We start from the raw sequence: 22094 nt of genomic DNA on the forward strand, positions 1-22094 counted from the left end.
CTCGCTGCCCCTCTGCCCCGTGTCGGGGTGACCCTATGGGAGCAGGTAGGGGGCTTGAAGGGCTGGGCTGCAGCCAGATCTGAGCAGCTCGGGGAAGGTGTGTGAGGAGATGAAGCAGGTGACAGCCTCTCACATGCAACATATAAAGCAGCCAGCATGGCGCAGGGGGTGAGCCAATGTTTGTTGAATGAAGGAGTGACTACAAAGCGCCTGGCCCAGTGCCGCTTACAGAGTAAACACTGAACGATGTTCAGTCTCTTGTCCTTCCTGGAATTCCCATTTGTAACTATAAATATTCATGGGACAAGGTGGCTAAGTTCCTAAAACCTTTATGTGAATATGTTTATTGCACATGTTTCCCCTTTGAAATGTGAGGGCAAGCAAGGTCAGGGATGGCTGGGGCAGTGGGCGTGGGAACTGAGGGCTGTGCTCCCACCGCCTGGTTTCCTTTATGTGGGACTCAGCATTCCCTCTGGAAGGAGGGGTGCCTTGATACGAGTCCCACCTGTGATGTTCAGCCCCTTCCTGCTTTGTCCCCTCATTAGCCGTGTCCTCCTAACCTCCTCACAGGGGCTGATGTCCGCAGCCAGCACGTGGCCATCATTATTTGTTAACTCAGTGCCCACTTGATTGCAGGCAATGAGTGACATGCTTAACTAATTAAGGAGACCCCGAAGGCAGGGAACACATGGGGGCTGAGGACCCACTCTGTGTGCCAGGTTCAGCAGAGCACTCAGGACACAGGCTCCGGAGTCTGATTTGAATCCCAGCTAGCTGTGTGACCTTCGGCAAGTCGCCTAACCTTTCTGTGCCTCAGTTTTCCCCTCTGCAAAATGGGCGTGATAGTAATAGTATGTCCCTCATACGGTTGTGGTAAGAATTAAGTGAGTTCATACGTGCCAAGTGCTCAGAACAGGGCCTAGAATGTAGTTGGCGCTTCCTAAATATTAACTATTCCTCATATTTCAGAGCTAGGAGCTCACTGATTCCTCACCAAAGCCTGGCCTGTACGATGGCTCCCGTTTTACAGATGAGGTTTGGGGAGGAGGAACCACTTGGCCCCGGTTACCCAGAATGAAATCCCGGCTCCACTGCTCTCTCTCAAAGAGGAGGGTCTGGCAGTGCCTGTCAGGACAAGCAGGGCTGGGGCAGCACAGAGGTGGCGAGAGAAGAGCTGGGCCTCCCTCAGAGGCGCGCGCCGAGTAGAGGTGGCTATAAATACAAGAGGCGAGGGGCTTTCTAACTAGGCCAGGAATGTGTGTTAATCATTGAGGTCAGCTGGGCCGCGGCAGCTCTTGGCTGGAAAAGGGTGTATCCAGGAGCGAGCTCTCCTGGAGAAAGGAGCTGAGGAGGAGGAGGAGGAGGAGGGCGACAGACAGTGCCCAGTGGGGGGCATGCTGGCACCCGGCCTTTGTCATGGGGCAGGGGCTGACCCCCAGGAAGCCCTCTCCTGCCCCTTGTGAACCTTGAGAAACCCTCCTGTAACCCAGATCAGATCAGCCGCCTCAAACCCACAGGCCAGTCAAGGCCACAGCTGTGGTTCGCAAAGGGCAGACCCGGGCCGCATTCTGGGGAGTGAGCACTTATTTTAATGTGTTTGGGGGAAAACACAACTGGCAAAGCAAATCCATGATCTCGTGGCTGTGAATGCTTAAGATAATATACTAAGAAGGTATATACGTTTCTTAGAAGGGAGTTGAGTGAAAGAAGGATGTGAAGTGTGTGCTATACCTGTGGAGGCGGCAAGCATCATCCCTGAGGTGTAGGGGCTTCTGGTCCCCAGGCGAACTGCCAGCCCCCTTGCCGTGGGGTCCCAGTGGCCTCTGCCACTCCCAGCCCACAGCCCAGCCCCACCCTCCCCAAACATGTCAGGCACTGGCACCCCACCCCACCTCCACTCTCTCTGTGCCTGTCCCCCTTTCCTGGCAAGGCCAGGAGAAATGAGGTCCTCGCTGGGACCTCCTCCGGGCTGCCCTAGGCCCTTGTCCATCCACGGCCACTCCCTGCCTACGTGAGAGTCACCATAGCTGGGACCATGGCTCCCTTGGTGATGGGGAAAGCAAGCTCTGGGTGTTTCTGTCCTCCTGCTATGCCCAGCATATCACATTCTGGAGCCGTCACTGCCTGGTGCCAGTCCGTGCACGTGCACTGTCACCCTCGGGGCTCCGTCCCCTCCCTCATCTGTCAGATGGGGACACCAACTTTCCTTCCCTGGGGTTGGCGGGGGGGGGGCCGGTGCATGGAGTCAGTGTGCTTACTCCACCTAAAGGCCCACGTCAGCACTCCACAAACATCATCCTGATTATTCGCATCACCAGCACAATTGTCATCATCAGGGGCCGATGGATATTCAGTAAGTGAGTCCACGGTGGTGCAGGGTGGAGGGGAAGGGAATGGGACTAGGGCATCTTTGCATTTAGGATTAGGAGAAAGTTCTCGGTGCCTACTGACTCTGCCCCTCTCGTTTTGAATACGGGGCAACTGAGGCCCAATCTCCTGCTGCTCCACCGCCATCTCCCTCCCCAGGCTGGGGGAGGAGGTGACAGGCCGGACTCACCTGCCCAGTGAGACACAGCAGGCCTCCCAAGCTTCCCAGCGAGACTGGGGAGGAATTCCAGGGGCTGCGGAATTCTCACTTCACCCAGGCAGTGTGAATCAAAAGCCTCATTCTTTGTAGATTCCTCCCATAGGTGGGAGCAGATGTGACCTTTGTCATTTGTTATTTTTAGCAGAGCAGGCGAGGAATGATAAAAACCTGTACGGAGCTGACTATAAATAACATGCCCGTGGCGGTTTTTTCCTTTAACACATCTAAAAATTGTAGATCTCAACAAGCATTGCCCTTCAGAGTAGAATAACAGCATTAGCATGGCGCTTTACAATTAGAGTCAACCTCACCCCAGCTATCGCTGGGGATCACCGTGCATGTCCCCAGGGCAGACACTTTCTCGTCCCCATCCTGCAGGTGAGGAAACAAGGATGAGCTCGGCTGGTAGAGCTGTTGGCACGGTGCCTGACCCGTGGCACGAGCCCGATTTATATCACCATCCTTACCAAGGAGTCTCTGAAAGGCCGAGAAGCTTGTTCGGTGTCACAGGGGAAAGGCCCCGGGCCAGGACCTCCTCGGGGCCACCTGACTCCAAACGCAGTAGTTTACTGGCTGCTAGTGGGCCTCATGGGGCTGGAGGAAGAAGAGGTGGGCATGGAAAGATCAGAGGAGTGGGTGCCAGGCATCGTGGAACTTCAAGATGAGAGTGTGAGCGAGAAGGTTGTGGCTGGGATACTGGAGGCTGAGAGGAGGGCTGACAAGTTTCAGAAAAGGGGGCGAGGGAGAGAGAAGATAACTGGCCACCAGCCTTCTAGGGCTGTGCCTCACCAGGCTCACCTCATCTGAATCCGAAATCCCTCTGGGCAGAGCAGCTATCCTCAGCCAGCCCCGTGGCAGAGAATAAGAGAGACCCAAGGGCAGGTTACCAATGCTGGGGTGGGTGAGGGTGGCCAGGTGGGGATGAGCAGGTGGAGAGAAACCAGGGCAGAAGGGGGTCCCGAGACCCAGAAGGCAACAGACTCCAGGCAGCAGGTTTGCGCTCCTGACCAGGGCTCGGTGGTGTGCTGGGGAGCGTTCTAGACCAGCTCGTAGGGAGGTGAGTGCCCTGATATGTAGCATTTGCCGGTGTCTGTGGTGTAAGTGCTCCCTGTGACCTGGCAGGTCACAAGCTACCAACGTGAGATGGCCATAGACACGATCAGTTCTTACGAGCCAGTCGGAGTGACTCCAGAGCACCCCAAGCAAGACTGCTGCTGTGGCAGCCACACAGGGTGGGATACTTATGTCCCAGTTGCTTCAAGGAAAGAGAGGAGGGCCTTGTGTGCCGTTTTAAGCTACCATTAACTGTGGACATAGCACATGACAGGTGAAGCATTTTTACCTGCAGTATCTCAGTTAATTCAAAGCACAATCCTCTGAGCTAGACATTATCTCTATCGTCCTGATGAAGAAACTGAGGCTCAGAGAGGTGAAGTGACTTGCCCAGGGTCACACAGCCAGTGAGTTATGGAGCCTGGATTTGAAACCAGGAGTGTGTGAGTTCAGAGCCCACACCCCAGCCACACACACCCCCAGCCTCCAGCCAGGTAGTTCTGGGACCTCAGTTGGGGCTGGATTTTCAGGCAGGAGTTCATGGGATCCCTCTGTGGGGCTGGCAGCCGAGAGTCCTGACCAAGGCCCAGAGGAGATGCTTACCTCCCTTGGGGGAGGTTCTGAGAGGTTTGAGACGCCCCCACATGGGTGGGGCACTACCTAGCCCTCACCCAGGGCAGAGGCACCACTCAGCACCCCCAGGGCTCCTCAGACCCTCCCTCCCTCCTTCCCTTCTTTGCAGCTGAGGCTGCAAAGGGCCAGGCGGCCCTGGCCCCTGTGCAAGTGCTTGCTTTTGGAGCCGTATCTGATGAAGAGGGGTGCTGAACAGGTAGCCCCACGAGGTGACAGGAGAGTTTTCTTATAGGGTTAAAGGTCTGCCCTGGAGCCAGCACTTGCCTCCGGCCCCAGGAGGCAGTCCCCACACTGCCAGGCATGTAGTATGTGCTCAATTCACAGTGAAGAAGTGAACCAATGATATCTTCTGATTCTCTCTCATTTTGTTTGAAATCAAAGACCAGATTTCCTGTGGCTTCAAAGTGTTATCACCTTGCAGAAGAGGGACGGAGAAGCAAGCCAGACTTTGCTGAGCACCTACTATGTGTCACGTGCATACACGTTACTCATTCATGCCTCCCAACACTCTCACAACTGCAGGCATTATCATTTCCATTTCACAGATGCAGAACCTGAGGTTCAAGTTGGCCAATGACTAGCTCAAGGCCACCCGATGGTAAGTGGCAGAGCTGGGGTTCAATCCCATACCTTTGACCCCCAAGCCCCTGCTCTCCTCCTCTGCTGTGCTGTGTCCCCCAGAAAGAAACAGCACCTTTTATCCAGGAAGCTACTTACAGTTTGTCAAGACGTGTCCATTTCCTTCTTGTATTTTGTCATTGCAAACTGACCCATGGCGGTGGCAGGGCAGGAAAGCTGGGGGAGAGGAAGGTGGGCTCAGGAGAGAAGGATGCCCCCTGCCCCACAGCATTGAGTCCCACCCCAGCCGACTCCTGGTCCAGGACTCACCCCACCTCCCGGGGCAGCCTGTTGGTGGCCTTGTAGTGAGAGTGTTGGCCCAGCCTTGAGGGCAGTCCCATCCACAGAGGACCCCACTGATGCAGGGTCTCCTTAGAAGGCGGCCCTGGCCCCTGTGCAAGTGCTTGCTTTTGGAGCCGTATCTGATGAAGAGGGGTGCTGAACAGGTAGCCCCACGAGGTGACAGGAGAGTTTTCTTGTAGGGTTAAAGGTCTGCCCTGGAGCCAGCACTTGCCTCCCAGCCCTGGCTTAGCTGTGGTGTGTCCAAGGCAGATGGCTGCCTGACGAGGCCTCAGGCTCCCCATCTGTAAAACGGAAGGGTAGGCTGACAGAGGGGCATGGCAGCGTCTCCCAGCCCCGACGGGCCCCGATTCCACATAAACCAGCTCCACAGGCAGATCCCAAAGGGAATTCCCTCTGGGGAGAAAAGTGGGATGCCCTTGTGGGGATGACTTTGGAGGCCACCAAGGCCATCAGCATTGCCCACTGCCCACCTCCCTCTTCAGCCAGCTCTGACTCCACATCTCACTTCTACCCTGCTTCCGTAGGCCACTTGCTGGACACCCTAGTGGGGCCCAAGCATTCCCCAGACGTCTAGCAGGGTAGGAAGGAGATGTCTGAGTTCAAATCCCAACTCCACTTACTGAACAACCTTGGCCAAGGTCCCTGACCTCTCTGTGCCTCAGTTTTATCATCTATAAAATGGGGATAATAGTCAAAACTACCTTAAAGGGTGAGAATTAAATGAGCCAAAACACGAAAAGTTCTTAGAACAAACGTACCTGGCATGTAATAATTGTTTGGCCAATACCACCTCTCAGTACTACTATTTAGGATTCATAGTAATCCCATTTTTTCTGCCCATCAGGGCAACCATCCAGGCCCTGAAGGGAGCACTGGATTGAGAGTCCTGAGCCCACAGCTCTCATCTCAAGTCACCCACGACCCTGGGGACGAGGGCCCCCTTACCCTCTCCTGGCCTGTTTCTCCGTCTGTCAGGTGGCTCCCCTCAGCTCTCAGCACATCTGGGAGTCTGTATGTGCCTATTGGATGTGCTTTTCCTCCCAGCCGAGGCTGACGTGTCCCTGGCCCAGAGTCTACCCCAATCCTGGTTAGCAGAATGAACACGTTCCTTGGGGAAGGTGGGTGTTACGTGGTGCGGCTGTCCCACGACACTGTGGAATTCTATCCTGTGGCAGGCCCTTGCCACGGGCCTTATGTTCCTCATCCTGTTTAATCCTTCAGACCCTTCTAAGGTTCCTCCTATTCCCAGGATAAGGACAGGACTCTGTAACTGGTCCACAGGCCCCTGCCCGCTCCTGCCCCTTGCCCACTCTCCCTGTCTAAGTCATCCGGGCGTCCTTTCCACCCCCTGAGAAAGGCTAAGCCCTTTCCGACCTCAGGCCCTTTGTCACCACCCCGTCCTTTTACCTAGTGAACTCCTGCTCAGTCACCACCCCCTCGGGGAAACCTTCTCCAACTCCCCCCCTCACTCCCACGAGAGACACTTCTGCCTAACGTGCTCATGGCCTCTGCCCAACGTGCTCATGGCCTCTGCCCCTTTATTGCAGACCCCTTGGTAAATTTACATTCGTCTGTGCACTCATTTCATTTCACAGCTGTCTCTAAACCCTCCTGAGAGCGGATACGGTGAGCTTTTCTGCTCACCGCTGTATTCTCAGCACCTAGCAAGGAGCCTGACAAGTAGTGGACATCAGTGGATATTTGTTGAACAAGTGAGCCGTCAGAGAGGCAGGAAGCACATGGTGCCGTGCCTGTTTTACAGATGAGGAGCCTGAGGCCAGAGAGATGGAGAAATTTGCCCAAAGTCACACAGCCCATCAGGGTGGAGCAGAGTTTGAGCTAGTCCATCGGGCTCAAGCTCCCAAGCTTGGTGCACCCACCCCCACTTCCTTGCTACCTGTGGGTGCAAAGAGGGACTGAGACTGCTGAGCCCCTTCATGTCCCAGAGGCAGGGGTTTGAGTAACAGGTCAAGGGCTTCGGTTATGCTGAGAGCCCTGGCTGCTTGGGAACCTCATAAGGGGTGAACCCCCAAGCCTGCCGCCCCTCTGCAAGCCTTCCAGGAGAGATCTGAGTTCTAACCCTGGCTCAAGCTGTTTAGTCCTGGGCTTGTCCCCTCCACTCTCCAGACCTCGGTTTCCTCATCAGTAAAACAGGAGTGATCTCCACATAGCAGGTTAATTGTGTGTACCTAGATGTATGCATTAGCACACAGCAAAACGCTCAGCAGACAGCTGATATGGCCCCCGCAGCCTCCCTCCCATTCTGATGAGCCGCCGACCACAGGCGTAGCCACGTTCAGGCCTGAACTTCTTACTGATCACAACTTCAGTTGTGTCTGGCTCTCCTGCCAGTCAGCAGGCAGGCCTCTCAGCTTGTAGCATCTCAGTTGCCACCCCTCTGCCCTTGTCCTCTCTGGGAGGTCCTCTTTCCCTGCTGGGTCCCTACAGCCTCCTCAGTGGGAGGACGTCCACAGAGATCACAAGCTTCAGGGCAGTTGGCGTCAGGTTTGAATGCTCAATCCTGTGCCACACAGCTCTGTGCCCTTAGGCAAGACACTCACCCTCTCGGGGCTTGATCTTCTCCTTTAAACTGAGGGCTGAGAACACTAAATTCTCCTGGGGTGGTGATGAGGAGTAAATGACAGCTCTTGTGTTAAGTGCCTGGCACATAGTAGGTGCTCAGCAAATGACAGATTTTCTTCCCTCTTCTGACATTCCTGGATTCATTGTCCCCACTCCCTCTGTTTCCTCCTTCCTCCTCCTTTTCTTCCTCCAGAGAGTTAGCCTTCTGGCAGGAGTGAAAACGCATACATACACACTAGTGTTAAATAGGGACCCCAGCACAGTACCTCACATTTAGTGAGGGCTGAATAAATATCTGATGACTAAATAATCCAAAGAAATGAATTACTAACGGTAAAATGTCAGGCTGTAGTTACCTTGGAGAGAGCATTTAGGAACAGGGGCTCCTTTCTGGTTGCTTAACTCACCTTGAGTCCAGCCCTGGGCTCAGGCATCCTGAGCCTGTTGAGACATCTCTGGACAGGGTATCTGAGTGAAGCTGGGGGGTCTTCCTTTCTTCTTCCCAAGGTGGGCATGCAGAGGAAGCCCCATTCATTGACAGGTTCAGGAAATAGCAACTCTTAAATCAGGACCTCCAAGCAAGCCCAAAGAATATTTCCAGAGCCATAGAGAGATGCAAATACCAGTTTAAAACCACCAGGGGAATTGCATTTTCATTCAACAAACCTGTATTCATCGGTTGAATCAATATTTATTCAGGCTCTGTGCCCAGTGCTGGGACACAACAGGCAAATAAGACTTGTTCCCTATCCCTAAGGATCCCCCCAGACTGATGGACAAGACAGATGTACATAAAAAAATTAATTGCAGCAAATCTTTTGAGGGGGAGGGGGAGGCAGGGATGATGGAGGGGAAATCAGGGAAGGCTTCCTGGAGGAGAGATTGTTGGAGTTGAGTTTGAAGGATGATAGAAGTTCTCCTGGCAGAGAAGTGGGGAAGCAAGGCATCCCTGGCAGTGTAGACGGTACACACAAATACACAGAAGCATGGAAATGCAAGGGTGCGTTTCAGAAGCAAGGAAGGCTTGATGTAGGGAAAGTGGACAGAGGATAAGGGGAGGGGCCTGGAACAGTCATCCAGGCCTCATGAGTCATGGTGAGGAATTTGGGTTTTATGCTGAAGGCACAGGGCAGCCAAAGAGGGGTTTAGAGGAATTAAGGAAGGTCCTTAGGGTGCAGGGGGTGGGTAAGCGGGAGGAGGATGGCAGGCGGAGCAGCAGGGAGACCGAGGTGAGGAGGCAGGATGGACGGGTGGCAGTGGGCAGTGTGTAAGTGTGCGTGCATTAACAAGACAGCATTAACCTGAAGGGCTAGCTGCCTGTGGATGAGACCGTGTTTCTCGGGCCTGGAAAAGGCAGCCTCCCCCAGGGAGTCCTCCCAGAGTAGCTCTTGACTCACTAGGCTCTGTGTTCTGCCAGGTGGGAAAGTGCCTGCTCCCTAATTGGCCCCTATTCCTGCCCTCGCAGAGAGGTGGCAAGTCAGCCATAGCCACATACCTGCCCCACCCCGCTGGAGGGTTGGGGTGGGCCCTCTGGGCTGAGTTTTTCTGATCTGTGGGAAATCGAGGTCCCGCGTGGCTCCCTGGACCCAGGCTTATGCCTGCCTCCTACAGTCCCTGGACTCAGCGTGGGGCCTCGCGCAGCCCTGGTTTTAGGCCCCAGTTCCCCTACTCTATGACCTTGGGCAACATCATTTCACCTCTCTGTACCTCAGTTTCCTCATCTGTAAAATGGCGGGGGGGAGGGTAAAAATAGGACCTACCTCCCAGAATTTTGTGAAGCTCACACCACATGAGACACCCGGTAGGATGTCGATGTGAATGGCAGCTGGAGTTAGCCAGGGGTCAGGCCTGTACCCTCCTTCCTGAGGGAGCAAGACCCAGTGGGAGGAGCTGGGAATCGGGGACCTGGGATCGAGTCTCAGCAGGGCTGTCTGGGCCTTCAGAGTCCTAGAGACCAGCTCTGCCTAGGCCCCACTGGTGGTATCTGAGAACCATGATAAGCCAGTGGGATGAGGGGCTGGGAGAGGCCCACTCCCCCAGCCTTTCCCAGGGGCCTTCGGAAGAAGTTCACCCCTGTTTTTTCTATGAATAACAGCTGCCATTCTCCTCTAGCGTGCAAACCTGCCAAATAGTTATTATTGTCCCCACTTTGCAGATGAGAAAACTGGGACTCAGGGAGGTTGAGTCATTTGCCCAAAGTCACATAGCTGGTAAATGAAGGAGCCAGGATTTGAACCCAGGTTTGTCTGACCACAAACCTGGGCTGTCTTGTCTCAGCCCAAGATCAGGTTGTCTTGAAGGACTTTTGGACTTTGGTGGGAGTGGGTATAGGACCCCAATGTGGTGGAGGAAAGACTTAGGACAAGCTGGGCCACATAGCCCCCTAGACATTCTGTGGCCCCTTGAGGTCATGGGCCTAGGAGAGCCTGAGTCATGGGCCTCAGAGTTGGGTGGCTTGAGGCAAGGACAGAGGGAAGAGCCTAAAGCTCGAGTGGGACGGATCTGGGTTCAGATCTCAGCTCTGGCCCTCACTGGCCCTGTAATTCCGAAGCAAGTTGTTCAAAATCTCCAGGCCTCAATTTTCTCCTGCAAAATGGGAAGAAGCCCAATCTCTCTGTGAGTGATTAGTGGAAGTCAGACAAGGCAGGGTTGGGAGGGCCCTTTGGAAATAGCTTCTCATCCCCTGAGGGGCCCAGCCAGCAGCTCATTGTTAGGGCAGCTGCCCCAGGACCCCCGCCGAGGCTTCAGAAGACCCTGAGCTGGGCAAGGTGAGGGCAGGTATAGCCTTCATTCCTGCTTCCCCACAAGGGGGAAAGCCCCAGAGGGCCCGTATCTCCCAGAGAGGACACGGCTGGCCTCGGATTGCTTTCCATTCTGCCTGCCTCAGACCTGTCTGGACCTACCCCATCAGTCTCCCTTATGCAAAATGCCTCCATAAGCTGGGGCCAGGCTCCCCACCCTCATCCCTGGGTGGACTGACCCTCTCTACTCCCCCTCTCTCTCCGGCCCCAGGATCTGCCCCAAGGGGAGAAAACTGGGCAACTAAACACTGTTTGAAATATGACTGGACCAGCTCTCCCCTCACCCCTGCCCTATTTCTCATATCTTCCCCCAACCCTGACCGTCAAGCCATGCCCACCATAAGCCAAATCATGCTGGAGGCAGAAGCTATGGGTAATCCTCCTGGCTGGCCTCCTGCCTCTCTCCCTGTCTTCCCTGTGAGTGACCCTGACCTGTCGTTTCCAACCTTCCCAGAGTTGCGACACTGGTGCCATTGTTTGTCTGATTTCACAACACCTCTGCCTGTCCAGTACCTCCTGCCTCCAACATATCCTGGAAGGACAGGCCAGATGCCCCAGGTGTGTCTGCTGCAGGAAGGGGAGGCGAAGGGGGCAGGGCAGGGGACGAATGTCTGTGGCCAGATTTGACTCTCAAGGATGACCTTGGCAAGCCACTTACATTCTTTTCTGCAGGCCTCAGTTTGCTCCACTATAAAATGGGAGAACTAGATAAGAGTCTTTCTAGTTCTGGTATTGGAACTTAAAATCACACAGCAGCAGATTTCATTCAAGCCTTTATTGCGGCACCCACTACGTTCTGGGAGCTGGTAGGGACTCTGGAGACAGAGTTGATGTGGTCAGAGCCCAATGAGGGAGACAGATGTGAAACTATCACAATATGTTGTGATCAGAGCTGGGCCAGAGTTATGAACTAATCCTGTTGCTGGAATGAGGAAGGACTGTCCAAGGAAGGGGCATTTGAGCTGGACGTTGAAGGATGCATAGGAGTTATAGGCCTAACATAAGAAAAAACTTCCAAACTCTGCTATTTAACATTCGGACTGCCTCCAAAGTTAGGGAATATCCCGTACTTGGGGTATGGATGCAGAGGCTGAAGTACACAGGCCTGAAATGCCAAGAAGATGGGAGCTTAGCCAGGTGCCGTGCTAGTCTTAGATCCTGAGAACCAAACTCCATAAGCTCCTGAGAGTTTGGTGTCTGTCGGTGAAGGCCCAGCCCACCCCTCACAGGGGCTAGCGAGCAGGCAGGACTTAGAACTGCCAAGTGGATGAGTACTGGGGCCCCCAGGCGGCCTGTGCCATGCTGGCCTTCACATGTAGGGAGCCCTGGGCTTGGAGTCCTCAGGCTTGGGTCACAGGTTCAGCCTACCCCTTCCCAACCAAGGGAACTTGTGCTGGCCACCACACGCCTCTGAGCCACACGCCGATTCTTAATCTGTAACATGGGTGCTCACAGCAGCCATTCCAGCAGTACTTGTGAGAAGCAAGCGATTTACTATTTTGCAGGTGGCCTTTGTGAACAAAAGTGTGCCGGACACGGACGGGATTGTGATTGCTGAGATGGTAGCTCATAACCGGCCCCTGGTGGGACTGTTCGTTTTGTAATCACAGGGAAAGGGTTTTTGCCCCCATTAATGTCATGGTAATAACAGTGGGATTCCTGGCCCAGACAGTTGCTCCAACAGATGGGAGCTGGAGTGGTCCTTTCCCCTCTGCCGGTCTGTGCTCACCCTCACCCCAGTGTCTCTGACACTTTTACTTGGCCCCGTGTTGGGGGTCAGAGGCTGGCCTGGCCCCTCCTGAAGTGGAGTTTGTCTTAGAAGTCTGACTGGAGAGGGGCCAGTGGAGTCCCCCGTCTGCACCCCCAAGAAGGGGCCAAGGTGGGAGGTCCCTGTCGCAGGCTATTGGTAGAGGACGAAAGCCTCCCTAAGTGGTGTCCTGGGCTGCTCCCTCGGAACCCAGCCGGGTGCCTTCCCTGCCTGCCCTGCTGGAGCCCAGGGCCACCCAGTGCTCAGCACCCTAAGCTTCTCAGCAGCCTCCCTGCATCTCACTCTGCCTGGCTCAGAGACAGAAGGGGACCCCTTGGTGGGGTTAGGGGGATGAAGGGCAAGGGGGTATCAGCGTGGCCTTGTTGACAGGGGCCCTGCCGCTGGCGCTCCCAGCTCTGTGCCTCCTGTGGCCCCTCTGCCCGGCCGGGTTCTGATTTTGGTGCAGTGCAGACTTTCAGCTTAACGAGACAAATTGATATTCTGTGCCAGCCCAGGGATGGAGTGGCAGCTTGGGACGCTCGCTTGGGCGGGCAGCTCAGAAGTGGTCAGGGGGTGGTGGCAGGGGAAGGAGGCAGCTCTAGTCTGGAACTCCCTCCTGGGGCACCCCCCAGCCCTCACACACCCCCTCCACATGGACAGGTGCCCCAAGACACTCCTGAAGGTCCTTCCACCTTCAGTGCCCTCCTGCCAAGCACGGCAACCCTCCTGGAGGGGCACGGCAGTGGAGGGGGAGGCTCCTGAATCTGAGAGGAGCCCCTTCACCCACTGTGACCTCCTCCCCTTGCTCCTGGGGCTGTCCTCCCACCTGGCTGGATTTAAAGAGGCATCAGGTCTGCCAGAGATGAGGCAGGAAGAAGCAGGCAGCTGGCTGGGGGAGTCCCATTCCTTTAGACTCCTTGTGGGGGGTCCCTAGGGTCCTCTGGACATCACCAGCCCCCGGCAACTCATCACAGATGTCCCTGCAAATTCTGTAGATGCACGAGGCATACGCAGTGGGCACCCGTGAGTAGAGAAATGGCCTCTTGAGGGGGTCCTCTGGGCATCACCAGCCCCCGGCAACTCATCACAGATGTCCCTGCAAATTCTGTAGATGCGCGAGGCATATGCAGTGGGTACCCGTGGGTAGAGAAATGGCCTGTTGAGGGGTCCTCTGCAGACCTGCAGCCCCCAGGCAGGTGGGGCTGCACACAGCCCAGCCCTGGGGCTTCAGGGGTTCAGGGGTTGTGCTTCCACGGCAGCAGGGAGTTCACTGCGGGCTCTGCTCCGTTGGTCCTGCAACCACAGTTGTGTTTAGACTGTGTTGAGTCCACTGCTCCTCATGTGACCTTTGCCCCCTAGGTCTGGGGGTGTCCTGATCAAAAAGAGGGGTCACCAGAGCCCCTGCCCAGCCGAATGGGTCCTCCAGAAAGTAAAGGAAGACAGGGCCATTTGAGCAAAATCCTCCTCTCTCTTTCACTGACCCCCCTCCTCTACTCGAAGGAGCCCCTCCCCTCCAGCGCAGCCCCAAGCCACCCTCACCATGCCCTTGACATTCCCTCCTACTTCGGGGGAGCGGGCGTATTCCTGGGACTCCGCCAGCTTCAGTTCCTCATGATCCCACGGGAGGAATTAAAACCGCAAACACCACCGTGGTGGTTCGGTCCACGCCCCCACGCCCCCCACTCTCCTCCCCCAGTCCCCCCACCAGAATGAGGCCTCCCCGCGTACCTCCCTTGTCCTCCAGCCCCCTCCCCCAGCCTCCAGCAGCGCGGCGGCCTCTGCCTCCCCGGAGACTGCATTTTGCCGGGCGAGATGCTCTCCTAGAAGCCAGCGCCGGCGCCTCCCCCCCCGCCCCCCCCCTCCTCGGGCAGGATGGTACAGTCTGCAGAGGGACCCGGGCACACTGGCTGGGCTCAGCCGCGGCACCAGCTGCCGCACCGAGATTCCGGGGCTGCCCGCCTGGAAACCGTGCCGGATTTGTGGCGATTTTCATAGCCAAGTAAGTACCGGCATCCCCCAGCATGAGAAATAAAAAATAAAAAGCGCCCCACTCCGCTCTCCCCTTCCTCCCGCACCCATTTTATTTTGTTTCATTTCATTTGGTTTTTTTCAGTGCTGATGGTGGTGGCGGCGGCAGCGGTTGGGGGGGGGGGGGCCGGGGGGTAGCCGGGCTTGTTTATCTGACAGCAGCTGAGGCTGCATTGGGAGCCGCCGCTGAGGGAGGCACTAGTGTGAGGGTCCGTGTGTTGGGGGGAGGGCTGGGGCGCTGGGGACACGGGCAGGGGGGCCTCGGACAGGCGGATACCCGGGATCTCAGGCAGATTCCGGCAGCCTCTGGACAGCAAATGCCCCTAATGGATGTTACGCAAGGGCCGGCCAGCCGACAGTGCGGGGCAAGGTTCTTTTCCCTCTGAGCTGCGTCCCAGGGAAACAGAGGACCAGAGGGTGCCCCCTGCCCACTGCGGCTAGAGTCCCAGGAAAGAGGCAGAGGGAGGCCCCCGTGGAGGGTCCCCTTGGTGGGGTGGGCTGCTGTGTGCTCCGGACCACCGGGTCAGGCCAGCCAGGGTGTGTGGTGGCATGGACAAGTCCCCCCGTCCCTGAGATGGCCAGGAGAGGGACAGGAGCAGGATGGCTGGGCCATTTTGTAGCAGTCATGCTGGGTGGTGGAGTTGGCACTTTCTCCCCGAAGCCCCGTTCCTCTGCCAGCCTCGGTGGCCTCTGGCTGAGCCCTAGGCACCTGGGGCTCCTCCCTGCTCCCTGGCAGGGTCAAGACTGGGAAATCCAGCAGGGGGCCTCTGCACTCCCCAAGGGTGGGCTGCTATGGGCAGCCACCCTTTCTAGCCAAGTGGCCATTCCACGCCACGGCTGTCCTCTGCTCATCCAGGTCATGTGGGGAGGGGTCTCTGTGGCTGGCCTGCCCCAGTCAGGCAAGAGCCCCGGGGATCTGGGGGCCTCCACCCAGAGACCCAGCCTGGCTCGACCTTCAGAAGGGTAAGTGAGCAGCAGGCTGGACCAGCAGAGGGTCTTCGTGTGACCCTGAACCCCCCTTGCCTGGCACAGAACAGGCTCCTTTCCTCACCTGCATTGCTCTCCAAATCGCTGGGAGGGGGCAGAGATGATGTTTGGGGCATTTCCAGGAGCGGCGGGCGCCCTCCGGAGAAATTCTGCTTTGACGTGTGCAGTACGAGGGGGCTTGGAGCACAGGCCTTGGGGGCCTCCGCCTGTTAACTTCGTTGAAGGAGCAGTGGCAGGGAGGGGGCTGCAGCTCTGGGGGAACCCTGCTGGCAGGGTCCAGGAAAGAGGCTGATGGCCCATATTATTTAGCCACCTTTGTACCCCCAGTCCCATTCTTATCAAGGCATATATACATCCACAGATTTGCACAGGTGCACATGTACAAATATAGTACACAGAGTAGTGCATTGTATATGTTTAAATCACATACACACATACGGTGTGCCCATGCCCTCAGATACACCCAGCACATGTGAATACAGCTCACATTCCTGAATACCACTGCTCACCTGCAAAATACAGCATGTACATGAATGCAGCATACACGCGCACACACACACACACACACACACTCATACCTGTGAATGCAGCATGCCCGCACATGCATGTAGCACCAACACAGGAATGCAGTAGGCTGCCCATGGGTGAATCGGCCTGCACACCACGGTGCCCTGCAGCAGCCGCAAATGTGGCATGTGTCCATGTGAGGGCTGGCCCCTGTGAAAGTGACAGGCACACACATGTGGTGTCCTGAGTGCCATCTGCATGCCTGTCTGTGCATTGGCAGGCACACAGCCTGCTGGAATGTGCCCACAGGTGAATGTAGGTTGCACAGGTACAAAGACAGCCCAGGCACACAGATGCAGCACCTCTGCAGGTGCTATGTGCGCACACCCGCCCCCTCAGCAGCTAGGCATCCTCCATGGGAGTGAAGGTGCCTCTCTAGGCGCTGGGGAGAGGCTTGCATCTCAGGGACTGCCTGTGGGGACAGAGGGACACCTGCTCCCACACAGGCCTAAGGGGAGGGCCAGGCTTCATTCCCAGGAAGCCGTGATTGGGCTCAGCAAGGCCATCTTGGGCTATTGATGTTCTGCAGAGAGGGCTGCCCGGAGTTGGAAAGGAAACAGAGGAGGGGGCGGGGGCTACTGCCCACCAGGGCAGACCAGCTACTGGTCTAGAGGCAGCTCCAGACCACCAGGAGCCTGGACCAGCCCCACCACCCCCTTCTCTGGCACCAGAAAACCGGCACACGGCTGTGGGGTCTCAGAAAGCTGGGGCCTGGGATGCCTCCAGCAGCCTCCAAAGTCCTCTTCAAACCGAAGGTCAGAAAAGCTGCCCGTGGCTGGTCCCTTCCCGCTGTTTTCCCACTACCCCCACCCCACTTCTCCCTGCCCAGCACAGGTGCGGGTCAAGGGACGGGGGTAGGTAACAATAAGCCCTCTAGTATTCGCTGAGCTAATGACTCTGCGTGCGTCGCTTCACTGGGGCCTCTCATGGCCTTGTTATTCTCACGCCACAGATGAGGAAGCTGCGCAGAGAGGTGAAGACACTTACCCAAGGTCACACAGCTGGAACGTGTCAGAGATGGGATGGAAGCCAGGCTGTCAGGCTCCCTGCCTGCCCTCCTGGACGCTCTCCTCCTTTCCCTTCCTGTGTGAGGCCAGCTCCAATTTGGGGTGCCAACTTCTTGAGCACCAGTAGACCAAGAACTTAGGATTTGGGGGTGAGGCTCCAAGAAAGGGTCCTGAGGGTCTCCTGTGGGTGAAGGCAGAGCCCTCCACAGGCAGGCGTGGCCTTGTCCTAGGGCAGCCGGACAGTCCTGCCATCCCGTGACCCCATGGGATTGACAGCACCTCGAAAGCCAGGCAGACTGTGCGCTCTGGAGTTCCCTGGCCCAGACCCAAGGATGGGGGGGAGACTGAGGCCCAGCCAGGGGAAGGGGCTTGTCCAAGGTCATACTGCATTCTAGGGAGAGTGCGGAGTCTTGCTAGCCCGTCTCAGGTCCCAGGCATGCAGCAGCAAAGGCCTGTTTGGGCCCCTGGTTTCCCCCAGATGTTTGAGTCCAAGTTAAAAGGATGCTTACGCCAGACCCAGGCTCTGCTCCTGGCCAGCTGTGTGACCTTGGGCGAGTCGCTTTGTCTCTCTGCTCCTCAACGTCCTCACGTGTGACCAGGGTAGACCTGTCCCTGCCCTGCCTTAGCCCACAGTGGCCGGGGCCCTGGACTCCTGTAGAGGACTGTGCACAGCGCTGTGACTGGCGTCAGGGCTGGGAGCCAGGGCAGGAGAGCACCTTGCTGCTGCGATCGGCCAAGGTCACGAGGGGGAGCAAGGATGGGAACTTCTAGGTCAGTGAGTCTCAAGCACGACTGCACTTAAGGAATCACCTGGTGGGGGCAGATTTCTGGGTCTCCCAGTAAGTCAGGAGGTCCTGGGGGCTGCCTTTGCACGGGAGCCCCAGGGTTCTCATCTCTATGGCTCTGTGCCTTGGGGGAGCCGAGGTGCGTGAGAATGAGCTCGGGGAGCTGACAGGCTCTTGGAGCTGGGGGTGACCTGGGCATCACGCTGTTCCCCTGCCACTGCCACATCTGGGGAAACTGAGGGTGCCTGGCAAGGTGGTGCCGGAGGGAGACTGAAACTCGGGTCTCCAGCCCTCCAGTCCCCTGTCCCACCCCCAGCCCCTGGCTTCAGCATGCACAGTTAAATCAGGCCCTTCTGGGAGCGCGGCAACCTTCACATCCAGTGTGGCTGCGATGAGGGCTCCAAAGAGATTCACTGGACCGTGGCCTTGAGTCCTGGTGGTGCCTCTCCCCAGCCATCTGACAGTGGGGGACATGTAAACCTCATCCTGCCCTTCTCTAGAAGGGGGATAGATTTAGGGCAGAGCTGCTTAATTAAAATTAAAATTAAGAAACAGCTGGCACATAGTAGTTGCATGGTCAAGGTTGGGGCCATGGGGGAGCCTGAGGTACAGAATATGACTCCTCTCAGCCTCCCTTAGCTCCCAAAGGGCTGCAGTGGAGGTGTCTGAGGTGCAGGATCTAGGTGCCACGTGCACACACACGCTGTAGGGGGTGGACAGGTCCCTCCCCCAACCCTGCCTGGAGCACACAGTGCAATGTGGGAGGCAGGGGTGGGTGTCCTGCCTGGAATCTGGGCGCCCCCCAGCCCACCCTGCACTTTCCAAAGCCAGAACATTGAACCTGCAGTAATTCATTTCTCCGTCCCTGTAGGAACCTCAAACAAAATATTTTGGGAGAATGTCCCCCTGGCTGGAGACAGCTGGGTGTCTGGCTTTACCCCTCATTAAGAGCTGGAAGTAGATGGAGATGGCAAGGCCCTGGTGTTCTACATGGTTGGGTGGAGCCTCAGTTCACCCATCTGTAGAATGGATGACAGTGATACCCACTTCTCAGGCCGTGGTGAGGGGCAAGTGGAAGAGTGCTGGGCTCAGGGTGTGGCCCATATTTATGGCTTAGTGAATGGAAGGCGTCGAGATTGAGAATCAGAAGGTGTGAGCTTAAAACCTACCTCTGCTGCTTAAGAGTGCCCTTGTGTCAGCCCCTTTGCCTCTTCAAGCCTTGGTTTTGGATCTGTAAAATGGGACTGTGTTTCCCAGGCTGCCTATTACATAGGACTGCAGTGTAACAATAAAACAACAATAAAAAATAGGTGATGCTTTCAACATCTCTTGAGAACCTGCCATGTGCCAGGTGATGTGCTAAGGGCTTCACCCTGGTCTCCAGACGTTGGAATCATCATGCACAATCCAGGAAACCTCTGCAGGGTCAGATGCAGGGCGAGATGGCTGGGCCTGATGGGGCCAAAGGGAGCCACACCAAGGCTGGGGTTCCTGAGGCTGCAGAGCCCCCTGGGTATAGGGGAGACGGCCTTGGTCTGAGGGTCAGGTGACCTGGTTTCCAGGCCCACCTCAGGCACTGGCAGATGACCTTGGGCAAATTGTGTCAGCGCCCTGGTCGCATGCTCTCCCCTTGAAGGAAGGGACAGTGATCCTGCCTGCTTCATGTCCTCAGTGGGAGCAGATTCTCCTGCCCTTAGGCCCTTAGGGTAAAGGGTCTGAGCCACTGCAAGTCAGAGGCATTAACAACTGCAGTAGTTACAGCTGCTGTGTTTCCTGTGGTCACCGTAACAAATGACCACAAACTGAGTGGCTTAAAACAGCTGAAATTTATTTTCTCACAGTTCTGGAGGCTGGGTGTCTGAATGCAAGATGTTGGCAAGGCCAGTTCCTTCTGGAGGCCCTGAGGGAGAATCCACCCTCTGCCTCTCTCCCAGCTTCTGGTGGTGCCAGCGATCCGCGGCATTCCTTGGCTCGTAGCTGCATCACTCCATCTCGAGTCCATCTTCACTTCACCCTCTGTGTGTCTCCTCTTTGTATCAGGACACCAGTCGTTGGATATAGGACCCACCTGAAATCCAGGATGACGGAGATCTTTAACTAATTACATATACAAAGACCCTATTGCCAAATACGGGCACATTCTGAGGTGCTGGGTAGATGTGAATTTGGGGAGACACTATTCAACCCATGACAGTCATGATTGTAGTCAGCCTTCATATCTGCAGATGTGGAGCCCACGGATGCGGAAGGCCCCCTGGAAGGGACTTGAGCATCCTCGAAGTTTGGTATTTGCAGGGGGTCTTGGGACGACTGTAGTTACTGAGTATTTACTGCTAGTAAGTCCTTTGCACAGTGCCGCGTTTCCTCACTGTCATCCATTTTACAGACAAAGAAACCAAGACCTGGGGAATTAAGAGGTGCCCAAGTCACACGGCAAGTGGGAGCAGACCTGGGATTGAACCCAGGTCTCTGGTGCGCTTTCTCCTTTCTACCTTTTTGGAGCTGCATGGGGGCTGCCCGTAGCCAGGAACCCACGGGGTGGGACCTCCAGCCAGCCTTGTGTTCACCCAGGGCCTGCGGGGCTCCTGGGCCCCAGAGAGAAGAGCTGAGGATGGACAGGGCAGCCCGGGGGCATGAGTGAGCCCCGCTGGCCCCAGGAGACCAGCGTGGGGCAGAAGGTTGAGAGCCCACAGTCCCTTCTTACCTGCTACTTATTCTCCGTGAGCCTCAGTGTTCTCATCTGGAGAACGGGGACAGCAACACCACCTCATGGGGTAATTGGCAAGTTCTAAAATGCTAATCATCATAGTCATCACTGATAGCTAAAATGTATACAAAAGCACTTTGCAAATTTTTTTAATTTAATGTGTGGGAGGGTAATTGCTTATTCCAAGCCACATCCTAATGAGTGGCTCTACCATGAAATAGCTGTGTGTGGTTGAACTAGTGTCTTAACCTCAGTTTACTCCTCCACTAAAGGGGGTAACATTAGTACCCAACTTCTTTGGTGCTGTGAGAGGCAAATGAGATTCAAGTAAAGTGCCTTGCCTGGGGTTATGTTCCAGTTGAAGGCCAGGGGATATTTCCTCATCTGTAAGGTGGGGGTAATAATAGTGTTGTTATTATCATACTATTACTTGTGTGAGAATTTGATGAAGTAATGCAGAGGAAGCACTTGGCTCAGGGCCTGCCCAGAGATCGATGTTAAAGTGGCCTCCTCTCGTGCCGTTAGAAAGACTTGAATTGAAATCCTAATGCCAGCGTTTACTGCTGTGTGACCTTGAGTCAGTAGCTTTGCCTCTCTGAGCTTGGCATCCTGACATGTAAAGTGGGGTTAAAGAAACCTGTCTCACAAGATAGTGTATGTGACATGATGGACAGAAAGCTGTCACAGGTGGAGCCCCAATCATGTCAGACATTTGAAAGAAGCTAAATTTCTGTCCTGCTTCTGGGGAAAAACCCCCAGAGGACTTCCTTAAAGATGTCCTTAGAAGGGGCAAATCCTAGTCAAAGGGGTGGGGTGGATTCGATTTTCAAAGACCCAGAGAAGTCGTGCTGTAGTGGAGCTTGGGGTTGGAAGAGCTTGTGGGAGGAAGCTGTGAATGCATGACCCCGTTTTGGGTCCAAGAGCCATGTAGCTTCCAAGGAAAGAAGCAGGTCGCTCAGGCCACCACGAGGGAAGTTGTCTATGAAGTGGTGGCCTTCTCCACACTGGCCTGGGCAGCTCCACCCATCCATGCCTGGATGCCTGGGGTCTCCACTACAGGGGCCGTGGGGAGTTTCGTACAGAGGAGCCACTCCAGCCTGGTGCCCGATACCCCTGCCTCACTGGGCTGAGTGCCGGCTCCAGGGTGGCTCGGGAGCTGAGCTGTCACCGCATTGTCGAGGCCATGGTGGAGAGGAGGATCCTTGGGAAGCTGTTTGGGAAACAAGGGGCTCTGGGCTCCAGCTGACTGATTCTTCTCCGCGTCCTAATGTGCTGGGGGCAGGGGGCACGTCCCACATGGCCTGACTGAGCAGTGATGTAAATGGTGGTTCAGGACCAAGTCTGGGCCCAGCCAACCCAGCCTCAAACCTGAGGCCCGAGCCCTGACCAGCTGTGTGTCTTTCATCTCTGAGCCTCAGTTCCCTCAGCTGTAAAATGGGAGTAATAACAGTGCCTATTTTGTAGGGTATGGTGATTAAAGCTGAATCGTATGGATTCCCAGATGCACGTTTTGACATATCTGAATCAGAGGGCCTGTTACAACGGGTGACGCATCATAGTAGACCCAGCCTTTCTCTTTCTTAACGATACATAAAGTAGCGATGCTTCTTATAGTGGATACACCTTAGATTCAGTGAAATATGGTAAATAAAACCTATAAAGGACTTAGGGCCACCAGGCTGGTGGGA

At 55.8% G+C, this 22094-nt stretch overlaps 1 protein-coding gene across 8 annotated transcripts in view; it reads left to right on the forward strand.

Moving 5' to 3' along the window:
* ATP2B2 (ATPase plasma membrane Ca2+ transporting 2) overlaps window positions 1–22094 on the forward strand; it is a 210137-nt gene that overhangs the window by 34744 nt on the left and 153299 nt on the right. For 2 of the 8 annotated variants that reach the window (XM_081245756.1, XM_081245758.1), the window contains one exon: window positions 4819–4871. The exons of the other annotated variants lie outside the window; for them this stretch is intronic. The gene's annotated coding sequence lies outside the window, so the exon portion shown is untranslated. The remainder of the gene's footprint in view (window positions 1–4818; window positions 4872–22094) is intronic. 8 annotated transcript variants of the gene reach the window in all.

Source organism: Mesoplodon bidens, assembly GCF_964165515.1.
Source record: "Mesoplodon bidens genome assembly, chromosome: 10".
In the NCBI taxonomy this organism is placed as follows: Eukaryota; Metazoa; Chordata; class Mammalia; order Artiodactyla; family Ziphiidae; genus Mesoplodon; species Mesoplodon bidens.